This window comes from Cervus canadensis, chromosome 17, assembly GCF_019320065.1.
Source record: "Cervus canadensis isolate Bull #8, Minnesota chromosome 17, ASM1932006v1, whole genome shotgun sequence".
Lineage (NCBI taxonomy): Eukaryota > Metazoa > Chordata > Mammalia > Artiodactyla > Cervidae > Cervus > Cervus canadensis.
In genome coordinates this window covers 20,212,615-20,238,887 of record NC_057402.1, presented here as the reverse complement: position 1 = coordinate 20,238,887, position 26,273 = coordinate 20,212,615, and the positions used below count along the sequence as shown (strand labels likewise).

Below are 26,273 nucleotides of genomic sequence, written 5' to 3'. Positions count from 1 at the left end.
GTGGTAGACATTATCACAGGGGTTGGTTAACATTATACGTCCTTAGGCTCCAGGAGGCCTGGGGCTATAGGTGCTCACCGTTGTCAAGTACTTCTTCCATTGGTGGGGCGGTTTTCACATCTGCAAAACAACTTAGCAAATTTGCATCAAATACTATTAACTAGACATTTCTCAGAGTAGCTAAAGCAGAGGAAATGGGGGAAGGCCTGTCCCAGGAAGGTCCTATAGGGTCCTGATCTGCTTGGTTACAATTCCCCTCCTTTTCTTTCATTCTCCTCAATCTTGAGGAGAAAAAGTTTTAAATAAAAAAAGAAATAAAGGTTTGGATAGAGGGGTTAATTATAAACTTGACAAAGGTAACCACAGGGTCCTGCTTGGTTACAATTCGTCCACAAACACTGCTTTGAGAATAGCTGGTGGCTTCTGAGTCTGACACAGCCACTGCACTTCCAGATATATTTCTCTCCACTGACTTCTCATATGATAACCCACAGTAGCAGACGGGCTTCCCAGGTGGTACAGTGATAAAGAATCCCCCTGCAATGCAGAAGACACAGGAGACTTGGATTCAATCCTCAGGTTGGGAAGATCCCCTGGAGTAGGAAATGGAAACCCACTCCAGAAATGGAGAAAGAAATGGCAACCCACTCCAGTATTCTTGCCTGGAGAATCCCATGGACAGAGGAGCCTGGTGGGCTACAGTCCATGGGGTCGCAAAGAGTCAGACACAACTGAAGCGACTTAGCACACACCAGTATTCTGGCTTGGAAAATTCCATGGACAGAGGAGCTGATGGGCTGCATCCATGGGGCTGGCAAAGAGTCTAACACAACGGAGCACGCACACGTACTTGCATGGTAGTAGACACCACTGTGCAAGGCCCAGATTCCTACTCCAGAACATATATATATATGTATACACACACACACACACATACACACATATATGACAATTTATCATAATGAGTTGCCTCACAAGATTATGGAAGCTAAGAAGTCCCTCAACCCGCCATTTTCAAGGTGGAAACCCAGGTAAGCTGGTGGTGTACTTCAGTCTGAATCTGAAGGCCTAAGAGCCAAAGGAGCTGATGCTCTAAATCTCAGTTCAATGGCAGGAGAATACTGATGTCCCAAACTAAATAAGCAGAAAACAAATCAGTTCTCCTTTCTTTTGCCTTTTGTTCTATTCGGGTCTTCAACAGACTGGATAAGGTCGACTTGCATTGGGAAGGGGACTCTGCTTTACTGAGTCCACTAATTTCAAACACTATCTCATCCAGAAACACTCTGACAGACACAATCAGGATAATGTTTAGCCAAACATCTGCCTACCCTGTGGCCCAGTAAAGCTGACACATAAAAACCATCAGACAATTGCACTGGAGTTTGACCTCTGCTCAGTCTGGCCTCCTTCACTACCCCACGCCATCGATCCCCTGGATTACTTCCCAACAAACCTTTGGCATGTAAATACCCATCTCAGGCTCGGTTTCTCAGGAAAATGTGCCGGTGTCACCGACTCCTCCTGTAAATAAAGTAAACTCCAACACTTCAGTGTGAGACGTCTGTTGTGGTAAGTACTCTCAAGTATAAAATCAGGCCTGCCTTTTGTGCCTTCGGGAACCTGATGACTGTATAGAAAAGACGGTCATTATCATTATACTTCTCTGAGAAGTCCTAGTTTTCATTAAATCTCTCAATTTTTTCATCTCATGACTCATGTACATGTTAAGAAGACACCTAAGTTCTGAATTTTCTTGCTGCTCTTACTGTGAAAGTGTAATTGCTGATCAATAAGAACTAAGGTTTATGGTGCCTTTTTCACACTATCTGTTTGGGCCACTAGAGTGTAATTGCAAAGCTGCCAGGGTATATTCCAAGCTGCATTATATGGACTTTGTGATTTTATACACTGAATAAGTGTTAAAATTGATGAGAGAAGGTAATGTTTATTACATTATGAAGAAACTATGTAAAGGATTGTTCAATGAATGCAACTTATTTTGTTGATAATTCATATCAGCCATTATATAAAAGTTATATTTCTTTAATTATATCTAAAATCATCAAAACATTTAAGTTAAATGACACAATTTGGGAAGTATTTGATGTCACGGGACTACTGAATAGAGTACTTCATTATTTGCATGTCATTTAAAGGCAGCATACATAGGATTTACAAATTTTAGTTCATTCAATCAATAAACATCATTTGAGCCCACTTTGTGCATCAAAATTCTGCATCACTCTCAAGAACAGGAAGAAAATGAAAAGTATGCTTATCTCTACATTCAGAGCATTCCACCTGACACTAGTTCACTACACCTGTCAATTTGTTCAGCTAAGTTTCTGTCTGGAAATAATTCTGAATCAGAGGGGAAAATGAACAAGTCAGACTTAGTGGACTCTCCATCTTCCATAATTTTAAAAATTCTTTTATGAGAACCAAATCATTCACTCTGGAACTCTATTCCCTCTCTAAAATTTTAGGAGCTGTCTCTGAGACACTCCTTCAATCTCCTTAGAAGAATAAGGTAGGAAAAGATATTCTTAACTTCACAGCCCTGATTAGAAAATTTTAACAGAATTGAATCTGGGTTCCAGCAGGGTAATTCAATGGTATCCATGCCAAAAGAAATGTAGAGTTCTTTTTTAATATCAAAGTACTTTAAAATTTTTAAATGTTTCTGTATTTGATCTACTAGAAGATATAAACACTTTGATTACACTTAGTCATTACCTTTAGCATCTCTGCACAAATTATATCAAGGAAATAAATATCTTTTGTACATATCATGATGAAAACAATGAAGAAAATATTTCACTTCCATAAAATATGAACAAATTTTAATCTAGTTGGACAATTTTGCTGAAACTTGACCCAATATTTAATGTAGAAATATGATTAGATGAGAATAATATGAATGAAAATGATGGGTAAATCCAAAGATTTAGCAAAGGTACATGATCATTGCTAACTATCTATGTGACAGAATTTTTGTATCATCAAATAAGAGACTTTAAACTTTGGCTTGCACTGTAAAACCTGTCACCTAAACTGTGTAGCAGAATCTGAAAATGATTGATCTTGACAAATTATAGGTCTTCTTGAAGAAGAGTGACATATTTTCAAAACAAGTAGAAACCAGTCAGCTTTGGAGATGACAAAAACATATAATATATACTGTTAATTGCTGACATTTATATAGAGTTGACACTGGATATCACTCATCATAGTAATTACTAATAGCAATTTGCATATCCAGAGCCCATAATGAAATTTTGCTAAGTTCAATTTTTTTAATTGATTTTCAACCTTCATGTTAATGTTTCTTTCATTAACATGAAGTATAGTACAACTCTTTCCAACATTTTTATTGCATACACAGAAGATAATAAAATTTGTACCAAGTCCCTCCTGGCCACCCTGAGGAATGAGGGGACTGACAGACATCTTGGCATACCTAAAACCATGGTGGGACATCAGCTTAACATGATCAGTTTTACAGAGGTCATCCATTCTATGGTTTATCTATAAACCACCATCCCAAACCATGCAAACAGTGCATGTTACGCTGTGCTCAGTGCTGTCCAACTCTTTGAGACCCCACGGACTGTAGCCTACCAGGCTCCTCTGTCCATGGAATTCTCCAGGAAAGAATATTGGAATGGGTTGACATTTCTTACTTCTGGGGATCTTCCCAATCCAGGGATAGAACCCATGTCTCTGTCTTCTCCTGCATTGGCAGATGGATTCTCTACCACTGAGCCACCTGGGAAGCCCTAAGCAGAGTCCTGAATATTTATAGTTAAGGTAAAATCTCATTATAAAAAATTATCTTAAAGTTACTTCCATGTCTTCATTGAGGCAATTACTGCAAATTATATACAACAAATGGTTCGTGATCTCATCAGTCCTTGTTGTCTATGCAAAATACTGTCACTTTGCTGTCTGGTTGGAAAACACAGTGACACTCCTGCCAGAAAATCTGGGGAGGAAGAGTGACAAGGTGGTCAACACTTTGGCCGCTGCAAATTGAAGATCTGCTACTTAATCTAGAAAGAGACGGCTCTGGCTTCCCACAGTGGATCCAAGAAAGTGGGAGGATTTCCTGTAGACCAGATATGGACTGTTCTGGTGAAACAGCCTGAAGTTGTTTTAAGTCCTACACATCTAAATTCTACCCAGAAAGAAGAAGCAGTGACATACCATCCAAGGTCTTAAAGGAAGGAGCTGTCTGAGAACTAGCAACCCAGAGGCAGAGGAGACCATGAGGGAGGCATGAAGTGCCCACAAAAGTGTCTGCATGGTTAGGGCAGCCTTACATGTCTGCCAAGCCCAAAAAGCACATGTTTCAGATCTTATCAGCCTATCAATAGTGATGCCATCATTAGAAATGCCTGGGACAGTCACCTAGGCTAGAACTACCTGTGCAGAGCTGCCACAGACGTTTGCCCCACTGAAGCCAGTGTTGCAGCCCTTGGGGTTCTTATGATTTCAAGATGCACTTCAGCAACAACCATTAGGGAACTCTGAAAAAACAAGGTTCATTACTGACAGGTCCTGGGGAATACACAGCATGCCTGAGGCATCATGGGTAGAGATGGAGGTGCCCAGGCTTTCACAGGTTCACTCTTTATTGGTGAACTTAAAACATAAGAGCAGGAATTAAAGCTTGGGAAGGGAAAAGCAAGATGCCAGATGGTCGGTTACCTTGGTCAACCAGAGCTTCCCAAAGAGGAGGAACTACAGGAGTAGACCAATCTAGCTCTGTAAGTATCCAGTATTGTTGGCAATCGGTTTATTTAAGATGGGTGTCCTTGAAATGTATGCCTCCACAATCAAAAGCTTAGTGTCAGGCACTTACATTACAGTCAAAAAAGCTAACTGGTAGGCTCTTACATCACAGCATACCACCATCCTGTGCCACTTCCCGTTCAAGTAAAAATGCCCAGATCCTCTTCCCCACCTACCACACTCCAAAACTAGCAAATGGATAAGGCATGATGACAAAATGAAATTATAATGGAGTAATCACAGTTCAGGCATACAGAAAGAGTCAAATAGCCGTTAAGGATCTGGTCTCAGACAGTCCCTGCAACAATAAGAACTTGAACTTCACTGAACTGTACCAAATCCAAGGACACCGCCAGCCGTATTCAGAAAAATACCTGCCAACTGGAATCTCTCAGGGTCTCCCCATTTAACCATGCAAATATTTCTGACCTCAACCAATCCTTACTTAAAAAGCACCCTTAATTCTTGCCAGCTCCAATTATAATTCTTGATAAACAACTCATTTAACTAACTATAACCTTGCAGATTTTTTGTCTTTATAAACCTCCCTCATCTTCAAATCCAGCAGAACACAATTCAAGTGTTCCTTGAGTCTATCTCCCAGGCTGCAGTCCTAACAAACCCCAAATAAACACCTTTTCTATGCCAACTGGGTATCCATTTCTGAAATTTTGGTTGACAGAAAGTACATGAAAAGACAAAAGGCTTCTTGTCCTCTATCCTCAGTGTTAGCTCCTTTCCGGGAGAGGAGGAAAAGTTGATATTAAATCACACTAAAGAGTTTTGAGGAATGCTGGACACTGGGTATCTATTTTCTGAGCTGAGACTATCAAGAGCTTGATGTGACTTTAGCACTCTCTTTTAAAGCCACCAGAAAAGTCCTGGGGTCCTCCCAGATTTCTTCCATGGCAAGAGAAAAACCATTTCCAGTGGGTAATTTTTATAGGTCCAAGAAGGGTAAGAAATTGACTTGTTTTATATTTATTTGTATTATAGGCTATACTGAAATGTGCTTAAAACAGAAAACACCTATAAATGTATAACCTTTTCATGTCCACTTTAAACTTTACAAAACTTCTCTGAACTGCACACCAAAAATCTGACCTTTTCGGATTGTTTTATAAGAGGGCTCTAAATCACAAAGTTGCCTGAATATATAACTGAACAAGCAGATTAAGACCCAAGAATGAAATCAAAGTCTACATGAGATAAGGGAAATTTTCAGGTAAATTTAGGACCTAAAGTTAAATTTTTGGGAAAAAAAAAAGAAAATGGGTTTTACATCACCAAAGATAATATAAGCTAGAAGATAAAGTCATGCTTCTTATGAAAAATTAAATAACTACTCCAAGTTATTAAAATTATGACCTAAAAATATTGAGAATTGAAAGAATTCAGTTATTAGCATGTTGATACTTCTAATTTTTTGAAAATTCAGAATTTATCACTTTTGAAATCCCATAAGTTACAAGTGTCAAGTAAAAAGTAATTTCAGTAAAGATGCTCAAAAAACATAAAAGCTTTCTGTTCATGGTTTCAAAAGGCCTTTCTATTTAGATATTATACAAGATGAATTATTGAAGAGAACCCCAGAATTTTCTAGGAATAACCTCTTCCTCATATAAAATAACACTGACCAATTGGCTTATGAAAATGAGGATCATGAGTTAGTATGGAGTAAAAAAACCAAAGGGAGACAAAAGATAACAATGTGGACTTTTTCAAAACAACCTTATACTTTTTGAAAATTGTTTTCTTAATTATGAGAAAATAGACATAAGATGTAGTATACGTGCTAAGTCACTTCAGTCATGTCCGACTCTTTGTGACACTATGGACTGTAGCCTGCCAGGCTCCTCTGTCCATGGGGCTCTCCGGACAAGAATACTGGAGTAGGTTGCCATGCCCTTCTCCAGGGGATCTTCCTGACCCAGGAATCAAACCCATATCTCTTGTATCTCCTGCAATGGCAGACAGATTCTTTACCACTAGCGCCACCTGGGAACGTGTGAAAGTCGCTCAGTCATATCCAACTCTTTGCAACCCCATACAGCCCATGGGATTCTCCAGGCCAGAATACTGGAGTGGGTTGCCATTCCCTTCTCCAGGGGATCTTCCCAACCCAGGGATCGAACCCAGGTCTCTCACATTGCAGGCAGATTCTTTACCAGCTGAACTACCAGGGAAGCCCACCTGAGAACATAGGCCCAGATTAACCCTCTCTGGCCCAGGTTTTTCATTAGGCCATACCACTCTGGTGTGGTTTTGTTTATAATTAAAGTAGGAATTTATTGACAAACCCTCTTCCTAACTCCACCAAAACACACTATATAACACACACACACACACACACACACACACACACACACACACACAGACTAACATGAAAAAGCCTTGAAAGGTATGACATTTGTAAAATAATTACAAATGGTCGCACCAGATGCCAACAGACTTCATACCTCTTTGCTTTGTTTGCAATAGCACCTTTCACTGAGAAATTTTAAATTCTCTGATCATTTACATCTCAACTCACCAATGCACACTGGTTTTGCCAGTATTCACATTTCCAACTCAGTTGGAATATTCTGAATCTAAGGCAATGTTTTCAAGTTTAGATATAAATGACTGAATTCTGAAGATTTTCATTCTCTGCATTTTAAAATCTGCAGCATGTCAATTAAGTAGCTGGATTATTTGTCAGGTGTTGATTTAACTATCTTGCCAGCTGCTGTGCTGGCATCATGAAGTTCTTCCAGATCCCTCAGCAATGAGCCACCTAATCTTAATACAGAGCACTTTTCTAATGTGTGAACAGTCAAAGAGAAACCTATCTAAAGACCCTTACTGTCCCTTAAATTAGGAAACAACGCATGCAGAGTCCTTTCATGTATGAGGCTAATTTCCTGACATTAAGGGAAGGTAGGCAGGCTGCTTTAATTATACAGGAAACCCCTTTTTTAAATATGATTGCTATGTTTGAAAATTTTTTTAAAAGGAATTTTGTGGATCTGTATATTCCAAATAAGCATTCTGTGTAAACATATTATCTTTCAGCACGTGAACTAGCCAGGCTGATTTTTTAATTCTGGTCTGTAGATTCTGAATGAGCAGTGAGAACCTCTCTGTCTGAGTGCAGTACTGTCACTGGGCAGAAATCAGTCATCATGAATATTCATTGAACACCAGAGTGCTGCCCTAGACAGAGGAGAAAGCAAAACAGAAAGTGTCCATCGAATCAGAAGAAAAGGACTCAAAGTGATCTGTGAAAAAGAGAGCTGTTGAACCTGATATACTGTAAACTGTATCTCTTTTATGTCAACCCATGAATAACTTTTTCCCTCTGGAATATTCTGATTTTATTTTTTCTTTATTAATATAAATGTAAATACTAGTGGTCAATTATGGATGCTTGCCTTATACAGGACTATCGAAAATACTCAGATATTTAAATTGGTTGATTCAATTTAGATGATAGGAAACAGTCACTACCTGGCTGCTTATTCAATATTGCCCTTCCCATCTTTCTTCTAATTAGGCTGTATTGCACAGTCTGCCTTTAACTCCATTTTGAGTATTTAACCAATATCCTTGAAGTGTTTTCTCCTTATTAGGTGAAAGTGTGAAAACTAGAAAATATTAGGACAGGATCTCTCTCTCTTATTTTTGTCTTTATACATATGGAGCACTTACTTTGTGCTATTCTACATATGTAGTGTCTTACAAATATACTCACTTAAAGAATACAGTCATCATGTATAGCAGATACATTAAGGTCTCTGTTTTACAGATGAAGGAACTGAAGTTCAGAAAGGATCTGCTGCAAATCACTCAGCTGATGAGAGGCAGAGACCACATGTGAACCAAGTCAGACTCCAAATCTTGTACCTGAAAAGTAACACGCTCCCCTGCTCTACAGACGGCCTTCATTTCCTTCTACCAGCCCCGGCATTCCCACCTGCGTGGCACCCTCCTCCACACTTCAGTCAGATATCAGTTCCTTGCTATTCTTTAGAAGAAACTGGAGTTATTGGCCTAAAGTATTCAGATTGACTCCAATGACAGTTTCCAGTTGACTACATCGTAACTGACCTTGCTGAGTGGCACAAGTGATTCAGAAGTTCATTCTTTCCATGCTCCACTAGGAAGTGAGTGGTTAAAAAGAGCATAGACTGAGGAAAACAAGGGATAAGTGAATATGGAATACAACCATTAAAATTACATGAAAAGGCAAATTGGGAGAGCCAAATATTATTACTGTGAAGAATTACTTCACACTGCCTCTGACCACAGTTAGAAAAACTGCCACGATACAAATGCCTTGGCCGAGATGTCAAGGTAAAACAACTCTTTTTAAATGTTTCCTAATAAAATTTTTAAGATGGAAAATAAATGTTAGAACAAAGACAACAGAACTTCAAAACAGAAAAAATCTCTAACTGCATACAATGAACATAACGCCAAATACTATCCTTCTCCAAACTTCTCTTTCACTTGTCTTACTTATATACCACATTCAAAATATAATAGAAGTTCAGCCGCAAAATCAACTTAGAAAGGAGAATTATATGGCCTAGCTGCACAGATTGATTTAATAGCAAAGTCCTTCCCTATAAAGACATATATATGCTATCTGGAAGAACTTTCAAGTTCTTCATTTTATTTTTTACTAATGATTGAATGATTATAGGAAAAAAACTCACTCTTTCCTCTTATTCTCAGCAAGAAGTGTCAGCCGCGTGATTTGGGGGAAAAAAAGTAAACTTATCTGGGGTGATCAAACAGGAAATCAGCATCCGTAGTTTTGGGTAGATCCCTCAGGTTGCAGTATTCACTGTCTATACTTACCTTCCTCTGTTCTTCCTCTTTTTGAGCTGTTTTGCTACCCACCCATCCCCACCCCCCACCCAAGATCTCTGGCCCATAATTTTGCTCTAACAACTACCATATTGGGAACCTGACGTTTCTGCACATTATAAGCTTTATTGACATACAATATTGTGTAAGTTTAAGGTGCATGATGTGACGATGTGATACTTACATAGTCTGAAATGATGAATTTAAAAGCTTCTTATATACTACTTTTGCTCAGGCATTTACAGTCTAACTCTCAAACCAGAACAGCAGTTACTATAGGAAAAGGATTCTTTCTTTCTTGTCCATTTTGGTATTTTCAGAGCCTGGCACAATATCAGTACTTAAAAAACAATCGTTGAGCTCCAAATGATTTGGATGGAGAAGCCAATTTTAAGTCTTTGAAAATCCATGACAACATGTACGCATTCAGACTGTTTCAAGATAGAAGCTTAACTGATGGTTTTTCTTCCCTTTCTCTGGTACAAGAGGATGCCTGCATATCCTTTCACCACAAAGAAAAATTTAAGATCAGGACAGTTACCTAGGAAGAAAGCTTGTATTGAAGTGTCTAATAATTGGGGTTCCAGGTTTAATGGGCAATTAGCTCAAATGCTAAAGAACTAGACAATTGAATGTGAGGAGACAGTAAAAATAACTACCTTTTGGAGAAACAAGAACTACCCCACATTAAAAGGAAGAGATAGGATGTGAACGGTAACAGAAGGATGAGGTAAGTACAAGGGGCCCTCAGAAGTCTGGAAACAGTCCCAGGGAAGTTGTCCAAGAAAGATAAAGGGCCACAGTCTCATAAAAGTTGAGCAGGTGCAATTAATGGACTTCAAGAAAACTACTTCCTTTGCATTTTATCTCTGTAAAACAAGTATTATATTTCCCTTTAATAAACACTCCTTAAAAGTTTTCCTGAAAATATATGAATGTAAGACTAGAGGAAAATTTTCTTATTCCACTCTACTATTCAATCTTCCCCTCTTCTCCCTAAAATGAAAAGGGAGCAACTGTGAGAGGGCATACACCAAAGACCCTGTCCAATTATGGAAAGTATTTTCTGCGAACCCTAGGAAATAGAACATTCACAACCATGAGAGTGATTGGTGATGACCAAACTAGAAAGCAATAGAAGAGACTGATGTCTGATAATCAGTATTGAAAAGGCAGTGCTGAGATTTAAAGGGAGAGTTCTAGAGAGAAATGAGAACTGCCTGCTACATCTGGATCCATATGCTCCTGCTACACAGTACAAATATTCAAAATCATGAATCTCAAAAAAATCCCATAAGTTATAGCACTATTATAAAATGCAATTTTGTAGAAACATCTATTTTATGTGACAGTATCCTTAAAGCTCATAAAATATTTGCGTTGTAGGCAGACATTTTTTTGAAAACTGAAACTAACTTCATAACTCTGAGCTACCTTCTAGTAGGAAGGAAGTAAAACATCTCCTAACTTTAGGACAAAACATCTGCCCTGTCTTTATCACTAAGGAAAGCTTTCTTCCTAGCCAAGCGTTCTTCACAGGAACACACTGAAAGCTGCAAGCTCTTAAAAGTCCAACACGTTTCACTGCACCACATCCACCCTGCAATGGTCTAGAGAAAAGATCAAAGGAGCTATGAGACTAAAAAATCTAACCTGAAAGAAGAAACACATAGCCACTTTAATGCTCTTATGAAAAGGTGAAAATGAGGGGAAAGGATGGTTCGATAGAGGACACAAGGAAATCTGAATCTCTGAGTTCCAATATTAACTCCATTACTATCACAGCATGTGGTCAAGTCATTGTTGTTCAGTCACTAAGCTGTGTCTGATTTTTTGCAACCCCATAGACTGCACCATGCCAGGCTTCCCTGTCCTTCACTATCTCCTGAAGTTTACTCAAACTCATGTCCATTGAGTCAGTGATGACATCCAGCTGTCTCATCCTCTGTCATCCCCTTCTCCCCCTGCCTTCAATCTTTCCCAGCATCAGGGTCTTTTCCAATGAGTAGGCTCTTCGTATTAGGTGGCCAAAGTATTGGAGCGTCAGCTTCAGTATCAGTCCTTCCAATGAATATTCAGCATTGATTTCCTTTAGGATTGACTGATCTGATCTCCTAGCAGTCCAAGGGACTCTCAAAGGTCTTCTCCAGCATCTAGTCATCATCAGTGTTAAAATTTTTCACCAATTAATTAAGACCACACACAGAGAAGGCATGAAACACTGCCATGAAAATGATTTCAGATATTTCCCATCTTAAATGCCTTGCAGGTCTTGATATAACATCTCCATTCTTTCTGTGACTACTGAAAACCTTGAAAAAGCTGAGCTTTCATAGTTTTCCCAAAAACTAAGACTGGAAGACAATCTTCTCAAAAAGCCTTTCTTTAACTATAATCACCACTACCCGTGTCTTTACTCTCATCCTGTGTTATTTGCTTCATACCACTTCAGTTCAGTTCAGTCACTCAGTTGTGTCTGACTCTTTACAACCCCATGGACTGCAGCACACCAGGCTTCCCTGTCCATCACCAACTCCTGGAGCTCACTCAAACTCATGTCCATCAAGTTGGTGATACCATCCAACCATCTCATCCTCTGTCGTCCCCTTTTCCTCCTGCCTTCAATCTTTCCCAGCATCGGGGTCTTTTCCAATGAGTCAGTTCTTCATATCAGGTGGCCAAAGTATTGGAGTTTCAGCTTCAGCATCAGTCCTTCCAACGAATATTCAGGACTGATTTCCTTTAGGACGGGCTGGTTGGCTCTCCCTACAGTCCAAGGGACTCTCAAGAGTCTTCTCTAACATCACAGTTCAAAATCATCAATTCTTGGGCACTCAGCTTTCTTTATAGTCCAACTCTCACATTCATACATGACTACTGGAAAAACCATAGCCTTGACTGATGGACCTTTGTTGGCAAAGTAATGTCTCTGTGTTTTAATATGCTGTCTAGGTTTTTCATAGCTCATTCCTAAAATTATATATATATATTTCTATTTATTATTTAGCCTATAAACTCCATTAGAGACAGCACTTTCTTGTTTCCTGTTATATCCCCAACATTTAGAAGCCATGCCTAACCTAGCAATAGTAGGGACTAAATAAATATAGACTGGATAAATGAATGAGAAAGATTGAGACAAAAATGAAACAATAGTTGCATAACCCATTTTTTGGTCTCATGAAATGTAAACCCCCTCCTACCACAAAGAAAACCGAAAAACTGTCCCTTTACTCAGAGACTATATATAAACCAAAGAGCAAATTGACAATTAACCTTAGACAAAACTGCTGATTTTTAAAACAGCAAAGTGCTACTGAACTACCCACATACTCCTAACCCTACTCTACCTCCTCCCTCACCCTCACCTCCACCCTTACACAACATATTCCTACCTGCCAGGGTTATGAACTCCCAGAAAAAAGCCAGGCAGAAAACTAGAGAGGCCTAAAAATGGCTCATTGCTCTAAAATGATATTTCTCACAAATGAACTTTAGCAAGCAAAGCAAGACAGGAAGAGCCCTGTTACAGTGAAAGAGCAAAGCTGTGGTTTCTGTATTCCCTGTCGTCTCAAAGCGTCAGAAAACTAAGCACCGGGATGGGACACAATCACATATGTCCAGCAGAGCTGCCGCATATAAATACCTGACAGACACAGAACTGGGCTACACTCATCAACTGGCCTTACCGCTTTAAATCTAAGAGCTAAGATTGACACCTAGACCCAAGAAGCAGGTCCAGCAGTAGAAACTAAAAAACAAACAACAATAGCATGGAATCTACTTTTTTATAATTTATGTTTTGACCACACCACAGAACATATGGGGTCTCAATTCCCCAGTCAGTGATCGAACCCACACCGTCAACAGCAGAAATGCAGAGCTGACCACTGGACCACCAGGGAAGTTCCCTGGAATCTATTTTTTTTTCTTATTTCAACAACAACAAAATTATCTTAAAGATTCAGGGAATGGGCAGACTTCTGAAAATAATTTGCTAGAGAAATCAAGATAACATTCCAAAAAACTTTTGACAATAGGATGTAACACCTGAAAGTCTAGGAATATGTTGAGATGAAATGAAAAAATAAAGGGATTAAAGGAGAAGCAACTAAAAAAAAGAAAAGACTGAAATGAAAATGAAAATATGAGGTAAGAAAGCTAACAAGGCACTGAGAGCTAAATGCACATTACTGTGGAACTTGTTCTGGAAAAGAAATACATTTGTGATAGAAAGCACAAATTTGAAAAGTTCTTCCACAACATGAAGAACAGTGGTAAATAACTGGAGACAGGGCAGACATGCTAGGTATAGAGGATGAAGAACGAAACTCCAAACTAAGAACTATAGATGGACCCTAAGAAGAAATCACAACAATGAGCACAAATGAGATAAATCAAGGAAAATCATAACAATTAATGCAAATTAAATAAATCAAGGAAAATACTTATTTAGATGAAATGTATACGTATCTAAAGAACTCCTCATACATCCAAGTTAATAAGTAAATATATCCTAGCACATTTTTAAACTATAATTTAAAAAATCCAACAATCATTTAGGCAAAGAAACAAGTTAACTACAAATAAATACAGAAATATACAATAATATATACAAATAAATATAAATTGTTAGGCAATGGAGAAATGGTTACAATGTTCTAAGAGAAACAGTTTTATAATCAACTGAACTGAATATCAGACCCCAACCCCTCACATGAACAGAATGCTTTCCCAGAAGGAATGGTCCATAGTGCCTTAACCACAATGTCAAATTTAGGAAACTCTAAAAGCAGAAAAGATGTTCTTGTAAATCATTTGGTGGCAAAGTGATGTGAAATGATTTATAGGGGTTTTTTAATTCCTCAAGTGTTAATATTCATCATTTTGTTGCATCACATAAACGTTAATAAACAACTACAGCTTATTGCCACATACTCTGCTGGAATATTATACAATATGCAATATTCATCCTTTCTAAAATTCAAAATATTTTGAAATTCCAGAACACATTGAAGGGTTTCAAGTAAGAGATCATGGAACTTGAGTAGATTAACTCACCCAGAAGGCTCATTTTCTTATACAATAGTAACCCTGACCAGCTTATTTCGGAGAAGGCAATAAATGGCACCCCACTCCAGTACTCTTGCCTGGAAAATCCCATGGACGGAGGGTCCTGGTAGGCTACAGTCCATGGGGTTGCCAAGAGTCGGACATGACTGAGCGACTTCACTTTCACTTTTCACTTTCATGCATTGGAGAAGGAAATGGCAACCCACTCCAGTATTCTTAACTGGAGAATCCCAGGGATGGGGGAGCCTGGTGGACTGCTGTCTATGGGGTCACACAGAGTCGGACACGACTGAAGTGACTTAGCAGCAGCAGATCAGTTTATTTATCAATAACATACTGTACCTCGCTGGACACACTAACAGACAACTGATTTTTTTCTACAATCTGCCCTGGGCTCTAAATTTTAGAAGACATCCATGGAGGAGGAGTCATGCCTGACTCTCCTTCCCAAATACCTAAACTACCGGCCCACAGTGAAAGCTGGAAAAGCAGTACTTGCACCCTTCAAAGTGATGAAACTTTCCATCCCCAAAACTCATCTCCAACTGCTTTCCTCCAGGCATATGGATTGAACCCGAATCTCCCATACTGTAGTCAGATTCTTTACCGTCTGAACCACCAGGGAAGTCCCATATTTATTCCATCTTTAAACAAGTACTATTCTATCCAACCCACTAAGAGCCTGTCCTTTACCTTGGGCTCTAGACTTCTGAGCCTAGGGAAATGTCGGCTTAACACAAGAGGTTGTGTAGCCCTGACACAGCTGTGTTCAGGTACCTGAACAGTCTAGAGCATCATTCAGTGAAATTTTGAACCATCTACGTTACACTGAAGTTTTTCTAAGATTTGCTCCAATGATGGAAAGGATCAGACTATGTTTCCCCTTTACTTCTCAAGCTGATTCACAGCTGTGTCATAAAACAAACCCTCTCTATTTTGATTCTCAGAGCTCTTACTGGGCTCTCCCTCCAGACCTGTTGGCTCTGACTTGCTTATTCTCTATCATATAATATCACACAGAGTTATTATTTTAGCTTTATCTCATCACTTCAGGGGTTTCCCTGGTGGCTCAGATGGTAAAGAATCTGCCTGCAAAGCGGGAGACCCAGATTTGATCCCTGAATTGGGAATATCCCCTGGAGAAGGGAATGGCAACCTGCTCCAGTATTCTTGCCTGGAGAATTCCATGGACAGAAGAGCCTGGCAGGCTACAGTCCATGGGGTTGCAAAGAGTCAGACATTACTAGGTGACTTTCACTTTCACTTCATCACTTCAGATTCATCTTTTGTTGTTTATCCAGAGCCTTTCACTATATACTTCAGATGTTTTAAAACCTCTCCTCACCCAGAATACAAAATTTGGCTTGCCTGTGTTCAGTGTCCCATAGCCACAGACAAGCCCTAATGTATCTGTTAAGATCAGCAAATGTACTAGGGAAAAAAATAAAATTAGGGTTGAACAAGGTAACAGTTTGTTTACATCAGTTATGAGAAGTCCATAATATCTAGTCCAAGACTATTAACGGCTTTTCCACGGTCAAGCATCCTGTCTTCATGGTCTACTAACTAAAACATATTCTCAAGGCCATCCCATAGACAAAATGGCTGCTAGAACCATAGCTTTGACATATATCTTCCAGGCAACAGGAAAGGAGGCAACAAGAGACATGCTTCTCAGCTGAGGCAGCTCCTGAAGATGTTCTGAAAGCCTCATTCAGAGCTCAATGCTTACTTCTTGTTCCAGCTCACCTACATAGATTCACCCAGCCACAGAGAAGGCTAGCTTTAATTTGGCCAGCAGCACACTGTTTATAATTGCCAGGACATGGAAGCAACCTAGATGCCCATCAGCAGACAAATGGATAAGGAAGGTATGGTACATATACACAATGGAATATTACTCAGCCATTAAAAAGAATTCATTTGAATCAGTTCTAAGGAGATGGATGAAACTGGAGCCCATTATACAGAGTGAAGTAAGCCAGAAAGATAAAGACCAATACAGTATACTAACGCATATATATGGAATTTAGAAAGATGGCAATGATAACGCTATATGCAAAACAGAAAAAGAGACACAGATGTATAGAACAGACTTTTGGACTCTGTGGGAGAAGGCGAGGGGTGGAATGCTCAGAGAGAACAGCACTGAAACAAGTATACTATCAAGGGTGAAACAGATCACCAGCCCAGGTGGGATGCATGAGACAAGTGCTCAGGGCTGGTGCACTGGGAAGACCCAGAGGGATGGGATGGGGAGGGAGGCGGGAGCGGGTATCAGGATGGGGAACACATGTAAATCCATGGCTGATTCATGTCAATGTATGGCAAAAACCACTACAATATTGTAAAGTAATTAGCCTCCAACTAATAAAAATAAATGAAAAAAAAAAATTTGGCCAGCTGCAAAAGCTACACGTAAATGCAAACAGGCAAACAAGAATTTTGTTCCTTGCAAAAAGGAGAAAATGAATTTAGGTTGGGCAGCTAGCAATCTACCAGGAGTTTCTGCCATAGCTGCCTCAGTCCAGCATGAGATCAGACATTTATCGGCAATAATAAAACACTCATCTCTCAATTTATACCTTATTTAGATTCATAGGAAGCAGTAAGAAAATCAAAATAAATTACAATTTTCTTATAATAAATAAGAGGCAAAGGGATATGTTTCAGCAGGTTGGAAAAAGCAGACATGTCTTTTTGATATTTTAACAAGAGCCATAAAAAATGAGGAGTCTGTAGGGGGAAGATCTATTGAAAATGTCCAGGAAAGCTGTAAATATCACTGGTCATATTACTGGCTGCTTTATTCTTTATCTTTCCCCTTATAGGAATTCTGGCCATATCAGTGGTGCCCCAGACTTACCTCTCCCCTACAAGTTGGCAGCACTGACTACTATTACTCATGTGTTTTTGCCTTCTTCAATGCAGCGAATTTCCTCTATATTTTCCACAGTGGGTATCTGTGCAATATCAGCTGTGTTGCCCAGTCATGATATCTCTTTAAAGTGCTAAGACACTGTTAAAAATGTAATAAACACATGCAGGAAACATCTAATCACACAGAACAAATCCCAGAATCCCAAACCATACAGCGTCAGATGGCAACTGGAAAGAAGGAGGTGGCCTCTGGGCAATCTCACTCAATTCCATGAATGTGCCGGTTCCCGAGTTATCTAGCCCACGGAAGACCCAACACATACTGGCAGGCAACTTTAAAACATTCTTCGGGAACTGTATCTGTATGTATTTAAATGTTATTTAATTCATTATATTTTAATTCCAAAATCAAATTATATACAATATAAGAAGCAAGAATAAACCCCTCTATTTAAAAAAGAGCTCTACTTATATACACAATGGAATATTACTCAGCTATAAAAAAAAAGGAATGTATTTGAGTTGGTTCTAATGAGGTAGACTAACCTAGAGCCTATTATATAGAGTGAAGTAGGTCAGAAAGAGAAAAACAAATACTGTATGTTGCCACATATATATGGAATCTAGAAAGATGGTCCTAATGGACCCATATGCAGGGCTGCAATGGAGACACAGACACAGAGAACAGACCTGTGGACACAGGAGGGAAAAGAGAGGGTTGGACTAATGAAGAGAGTGGCATGGAAACATATACACTACCATATGTAAACAGATAGCCGGTGGGAATTCCCCGTATGATGCAGGGAGCTCAAACCAGTGCTCTGTGACACCTAGAGGGGTGGGGTGAGGTAGGAGGTGGGAGGGGTGGGGTGGGGTGGGGTGGGAGGTGGGGGAGGTTCAAGAGGGAGGGGACATATATACACCTATGGCTGATTCATATTGATTTATGGCAGAAACCAACACAATATTGTAAAGCAATTATCCTTCAATAAAAATAAATTTTTAAAAACTCTACTTAAAGATTTGGTATATATATATATTTGATATATAAGGATTTAGCATACATATGTATATTATATATACATATATACAGTGAAATATTACTTAGCCATAGAAGTGAATGAAATTCTATTTGAAACAGTGTGGATGGACCTAGAAAATATTCTGATTAGACAAGTAAATCAGAGAAAGACAAGTACTCTATATTATTACATATATGCGGAATCTAGAAAATAAAGCAAACACGTATATGTAAGAAAACAAACAGACTCAAAGATAGAGAACTGGTGGTTACCAGTGGGGAGAGGGATGGGTGTAGGGGTAAGATAGGGGCAGGGGATTAAGTAATACAAACTACCATGTATAAAATAATCAACAAGGGTATATTATACAACACAGGGAAATATAGCCAATATTTTATAGCAACATTAAATGAAGTGTAATCTATAAGAATACTGAATCACTATATTGTATACCTGAAACTAATATAAAATTGCAACTGAATCTTTAAAAATTTTATAAAATACTCTATATTATAAAACTAATCTAACCTACTTTTTGTCTCCACAGATTTGCCTATTTGGGGGCTTTCATATAAATGGAATCATACAATATGTGGTCTTCTGTGACTGATTTCTTTCACGTAGCATGTTTTCAAGAATTGTATGGTATGTCAGTGACATATCAAAACACCATTTTTAAATCAAAATTTGAAAATACAATAACAATGCTATCATAAGCTGATTTAAAAGAAACTCACCTACAACAAATTTAAGATGATTAAAAAATTTTAATTGAGTACAAACTTCAGGGGAAAGCTAGCAAAAAATACAACAGAAATAATCATTAATTTCAGATACTATAAATTCAAGGCAAAAAGTATTAAATGTAATCAAGAAGCTTTTACCAAAAGTATAACCAAAAGAAAGATATAAATGAACTGTTATGAGCACTGGAACTCAAATTAAACACAACGATCAGAGATAATTACACAACTCTCTCAGCCCCTAACAAATCAAGTGGGGAAGAAGATGTGCTCAAATATAATGAATAAGACTGAATTTGTAGACAAATATCAAACTTTAGTCTTTCTCAGAGACTACATTTGCTTTGGAAAGTGAAACAATTACAAAACAATCATATTCTAAGCTATAAATTTGATAAATCCCCAAAAACAGAAACCAGACTGACCACATTCTCTGAACACAAAGTGATAAAGCTAGATATTAATCTTGAGAATTTAAACAAAAATAAAACCATATAGGAAAAAAAAAGTAACTTCTCCATATAAATACTAGAGTGAAAAAGAAATCATATCATATTATTTATAAAATAAAGACAATGAGTACACTATTTCAACAAAACTAAGCTATGTGACAAAACTTACTTGTAGAAGCAAATGTAATCATAAATGTAAATGTTTTGATATGGTCATTAAAAAAAGTAGAGAATAAAAATAAATTAACTAACTATACAAATAAAACATCTACATAAACGAGGAAAACATAAGAAAGATAAAAAATAAATGTAGAAATTAGTTAATAAATAGAGTACATAAAACATAAAATAGTACTGATACACAAACGTAAGATCTGATCTTTAATAAACCAATAAATATATATCCTTGGAAATTCTATTTAAGAAAGACAACAAATAAAAATATGATATAAGAATAGAGGCCCAATCAATATAGAAAAGACTTAAAAGCCTAAAAGAATAGCACAAAATATAAAATGTTTGGGATAAGTGATGAAGGTGCTCTGTGATGACTTATATGGGTGGAATTGGGAGGGAGGTCCGGGGTCAGGGGGGTATATATACACACATATAGCTGATTCACTTTGTTGTATGGTGGAAACTAATGCAGTACTGTAAAGCAACTATACTCCAACTTTAAAAACAAGTTGTGTAAACACATATGTATCACTCTCCATCCCACCTTTTTCCCCCTACATGTTAGTCTCATTCATAAACAATTAGGTGCTTCATTTGCCTCCAAAATCTTACCAATATTGCCTCAGCAATTTTCAAAACCCATTCACTACCATTATTACTGGTTCCTAATCTTTTAAAACTTTAATCTATACTTCTACTTTGTGCTGGCTCTTAATTTCCCTAAAACTAAAAATGTCATGTTTTCTTCAATGCCAAGTAATTAAAAATTATTTTGTTTTGAAAAAAAAGAGGAGAATTTCTCAACATAATAATATCTATCCAAACCAAAAGGTCAATACATGCTTAGTAGTGAAATACTAGAAGCATTCTCATTAAAATCTTAAGTAAAATAGGAAAGTATGCTTTGCTCCCTTATTATACAACATTGTTCTAAAAATACTGGCCAATAAAATGAGGCATGAAATAAAAATGAGACAAAAGTATTGAAAAGAAACCAAATTATCAACTGTAAATTTCATAAAATTAATGGGCAAACTCAATAAATAGCAGATAAAATTACATATCCAAACATTAATACCATTGCTCTATATCAGAGATAAATAGGTACAATTTATAATGAGAAACAGTTTCCTCTCCTAATAGCAGCAAACATACTTTTCAATACCTAGGAATGACGATAATAATAACATGCATCATGGATAACATTTACTGAGCTTCAAAAGAGATAGAGGAGGAACAGCCAGAGAAACAGGATTTGGGGAGGTCTATTCTAGGAATTTTTTTTTCTTTCAAACTAGAAGAGTCATAAGCAGGTGTATAAGCCAACAGGGAGGATTTCCTTGAAAACAAAATGTTTAACGGTAATTGGGAGAGCAAGGTGTGTTGTTAAATTCACTTAAGTAAATAAGTTAATTTATGAATGTATTGGCCAAGTTCCCTGTCCACATTAGACATTTTACTAACAACTGTTCTTTCTTCTCCCTGACCTGACCTTGTGCTGTGGTGAATTACAGTCATGGAAATACCATTTCCCTGTTTGTATAACTGTGGGAAAATCAAGAACAAAAGAAAGAAATTACTTTGACCTGATCTCCATCAATAGAGTAATCAGTGTAATTGAAACACATATCCTGATAATCATAATAATTTGTCTTTTAAAGATGAAAGTAATATAATACTTTGATCATGCAGATAATTGCTTCAGTTCTTCATTGCATACTGCCAGCGTGAACTTGGTCAAAATAAAATCTATAGTCCATGATTATAATTTTATTTGCACAACTATACAGGAAAGAGAGCTGGTAGGAATTTTGTTTTGAAAGTGTTCTCTTTTCTAAACTTTCCTGGCATTGTTTCCACATGTATTTTATCTTGAATATCAAAAATAACCATGGTAGATATGGGTGTATCAAATCAGTCCCACCACACAACGTGGTCTATGCAATTGTGAGCTTAGATCATATTGAAACACTTCTGTCTTGGCTCCATAGAAATGGGAAGAATCAAGATTTTGTTAGATTTAAAAAAAAAATCACTGTTTATTAAGTATTCAGGTTCCCAGCCACTAAGTTATTAGCAGTGAGATCTGTACAGATCTAAAGCCATAGAGATTAGAATATTTCTTTTTATTTTTAGTAGAAGAAAAAATGAATTCTTATATTTAAGACAGGCTGTTGAGCTCTTTTTCTCTTCTTGCTCTTCTGTTTATTTCTTTAATCAGTCACCTTTTTACAGCTTTTCTCTTTTCAGTACTAAGTATGAAAGTGAAGAATGGGTCACACTTTAAGGCACCAAGCTACAAAAGATAATCTCTAAAGGCAGTGTCTTTCTATAATGGATTAAATGAACAAATGGAACACTTCACACTATTTTGAATGATGACACTAGTTTAGGCTTAACTCAAGATTCATTGGGGAAAAGCATACGTTGATTCTTTCCATAGGCAGCTTGAAGCAATCCAAACTAAGAAGATAACCACAAGCCAGGTTTCCAGAGAGAACATCTGAGGTGGAGGTTCATGTGGGGGACAATTATTGAGGTGTGCTCTCAGGATCAACACTTGCACAGGAGTGAAAAAAGCAGGATTGGGTAGACAAAGAAGATAAACTTACGGCAGTCTCAACAATGTTGTTGTTCAGTTGCTAAGTCACGTCCAACTCTTTGCAACCCCATGAACTGCAGCACGGTAGGCTTTCCTGTCCTTCACTATCTTCTGGAGTTTGCTCAAAAACATGTCCACTGAGTCGGTGATGCCATTCAACCATCTCATCCTCTGTCGCCCCCTTTCCCTCCTGCCCTCAATCCCTCCCAGCATCAGGGTCTTTTCCAATGAGTTGGCTCTTCGCATCAGGTGGCCAAAGTATTGGAGTTTCAGCTTCAAGCATCAGTCCTTCCAATGAATATTCAGGACTGATGTCCTTTCAGATCGTCTAGTTTGATCTCCTTGCTGCCCAAGGAACTCTCAAGAGTCCTTCAGCACCACAATTCAAAAGCATCAGTTCTTCAACACTCAGCCTTCTTTATGGTCCAACTCTTTATCTGTACATGACTATTGGAAAAACCATAGCTTTGACTATATGGACTTTTGCCAGCAAAGTGATGTCTCTGCTTTTTAGTATGCTGTCTAGGTTTATTGCAGCTTTTCTTTCAAGGAGCAAACATCTTTTAATTTCGTGGTTGCTATCACCATTCGCAGTGATTTTGGAGCCTAAGAAAATAAAAGCTCAACAAAAGCCTCAGCTAATCCCATAAGAAGCTTTGGAACTGTAATGACCCGTTGAGGTTGCCCTGTGTTGGGAGGGATGGGACAATCTTTTAGATAGCTTTTTATATAGCTTTTATATCGGTATAAAGTTCTATTTCCACATGGACCAATCTTTAGATGTGGGATGTCTTCCCCAACAGGAAGTGACCATGACGAATACAGCTCTCTTCAGCCAAGGGTAAGTCCCAAAGACTCAGGTGAGGGCTGTCGGCTACTAACATTCCCAGAAATTGGTAAAAATGAATGTTTTAGTCCTGAGGAGAGGGGATTTGGGCAGCATAATACAGTATCTACCCAAAGAAACAGAAAAAACATTCTTTAAATCTAAAGCTTCTAACCAAGAGGCATGTCACAGAGGTTACTGGGCTGAAAGTCAAAGGAATATGTTATCTTGTCACTTCCACGAAAAAAAAAAAACTTAGTGACTTTTGGAAAGTCACTTTCCCTCCCTGTCTTCAGCTGTAAAATCAGAGTTTTGACAAGAGAATCACCTATGGTCTCTTCTACTTTGACAACCCTAATTTGGGTGCCTTAATTTTCAGCAAAATCAAGACAAAAGGATTTCAAATGTAGTCATGCCTCATAAAAAGTTCAGTTTCACTTAGATTTTAAAGTCTTAGATTCTATTATTTCCCAGTCAAATTAGATCCCAAAACTCCAAAGCAATTTTCAAGTCCCTTTGATAGAATTAACAAGGGTACCTTTCAACCAAATCTAAGAGCAAAATTTAAGTCCCAGAAGAGGAAGAATAAAGATGATTGATCATAGAAATCTAGTGCTGAGACTGGAATCCCAGGCTTATGCTTTCAAATTGGGAATTCAAAGGAACTTCTTTAACCCCAATTCCATTATCATCCATTTTTCAAAAAAAATAAAACTGCAGTAAACCCATAATGAAAGTGATTATCCTTATAAAACCTAGTTGTGCTGTTTCTTCTACTGAGAAGTGCAATAGCCCACACTACCTCCTTTATTATCTCCTGTCCCTCTTTGAAAAGGTCATTGGCTACATTTGGGGTCTCCATTAGTCAGAACAGTCAGTTGATAGATAAAGAAAAGTCATCTGCCCTTCCAAATGTATGAAAGTCAGCCATCTTTATTTGGACACTTTAATATAATTGCCCGGGAGAGGTACAAAAAACTCCTAAAATGACTACATTGGATTTACTGTCTCACTCTATTAGGACTTGTGTAGGATCTTTGTCCCTTAGAGGAACAAAGTAGAGAGAACTAAAAATAGAAGACATTGATCTTTTCCTGGCACTAAGCTTCATGAAGAATAGCTTTCTGCAAAAGAGCAGCTTTTATTTCATCTATTTAAGTATTCCACATCATATGTGCAACATAGTGTTGTTTCTAATGTATTCCATTCCTAGTTCTGCCTTTTATTTTGTCAACAGCAACTTTAATATTAATGATTCATACCAAAAAGAGGAGGCTGAAAATACATAGTTCAGAATGAAATGACTCCTTTTTTTGTCACAGACAGGAAGCTAACTTCAACTGATGTTAAACTGTCACTGAGCATGAAAACAAAAAATCCAAGACGTTGATTTTAACAGAACTTTTTTACTGTTTATACTATGAAAGCCCATTTTTGGTTATTTCAAACAATTTTCTATTATAAAACACTGACATATTTCCTGCTGTTTTCATCAGGCATATGTTTTCAGTTTCTACTAGAATGTTTCCATGTACTTGTATATTATATGATTATACCCCAATTTCTGTGTAACTCTTCAAATATGTAATGGTAAGAGTGCATTTTTGTATTAAGAAGGGAATCTAAGTCTTATTCAACAAAAGCCATACTGGTTAGTGCATCCTATCAAGTTTTCAAAGCTAAGAAAGGCTGTAGAAATAGTCCTTAGCAATTCATAACTAACAAAGAATACCAACAATAAATTATTTCTGACATCTGTCCCACCTAAGTGCATACCTAGTTTGTTTTTCATTCAACACATTAACCTGATTCACTCCAAAAGTAAAATACTGAACGAGCCAGTTTCCTGGACTGTGGGGGCCATTTGCAATATGTCACACCCCCACCTGGGTCCCCCCTACTCTGAACATCCACAAGGGGCTGCCTTGAGGTCTGCATACTTTCATCACAGCCAGAGAAATGTTTCTGGAATAACACAGGCAGTGAACATAGAACACAGACATGTGACATTTTGGTATAAAAAATATTTTTGCTAAGAGAAAAAGGAGATAAATTGGTTGACAGGGCAGAAATGAGGTTTCTATAATTCAGCCTTGAGAGACAGACAGAGAGAGATCAAGTTCCACTAAAAATACCCGTAGACCTGGAGACTGCCTGGTGAGGGACGTAGGTGGAGTCTAGACAGGGTGCCGGCTGTCTCCGCTATGCAATGACTGGAGTGGGTCGAACTCTCTGAGGCTGTGGATCAGAATCGGGATAGAAAACACTTTGGACTCAAGGAACCAGCTGTACTTTGAAATAAGCAGAACCAACTGTGGTTTCCTGTCCAAAACATGAAGCTTGCACTGCATCTGTGAAGTCAAGACTAAACCAGGAAGGAGAATAAACAAACTCCTACTGCTGTGGGTTAAATCACACCACCACCACCAGCAGCGCCCCCCCCCCCAAAAGATACACTGAAATCTTAGCTCCTGGTGCCTGTGAATGTTACTTTATTTCCATCTAAGGTCTTTGCAGATGTAGTCAAGTTAAGATCCACTTGAGGCAAGGAAGGATCCTCTGGTAGATTGTTTAAGAGAGAGTATGGCCCTACCAACATCATGATTTCAGAATTACCACCTTCAAAGCTGTGACAAAGTTCTATTGTTTTAAGCCACCAAGTTTGTCATCGTTAGTTATGGCAGCACTAGAAAACTAACAGGCCTGCCTTAGGAATGGGAACAAGGCCCTACACTGAGGGAATTCGAGAAAGGGCCATGAAGCAAGCAACATTTTTGAACTGTATCTTAACAATCAGATATGGTTTCAGTAAGTGGAGATGACAGAGGACAACCCAGTAGACAAATA

The 26,273-nt window shown here is 38.0% G+C and overlaps 1 long non-coding RNA gene across 1 annotated transcript; it reads left to right on the top strand.

Moving 5' to 3' along the window:
• Window positions 1-1,440: 1,440 nt before the first annotated feature.
• Window positions 1,441-10,581, top strand: LOC122455327. Its single transcript, XR_006273639.1, has 2 exons — window positions 1,441-1,572; window positions 8,585-10,581. It is a non-coding gene; the product is annotated as an uncharacterized LOC122455327 (long non-coding RNA).
• Window positions 10,582-26,273: the final 15,692 nt, after the last annotated feature.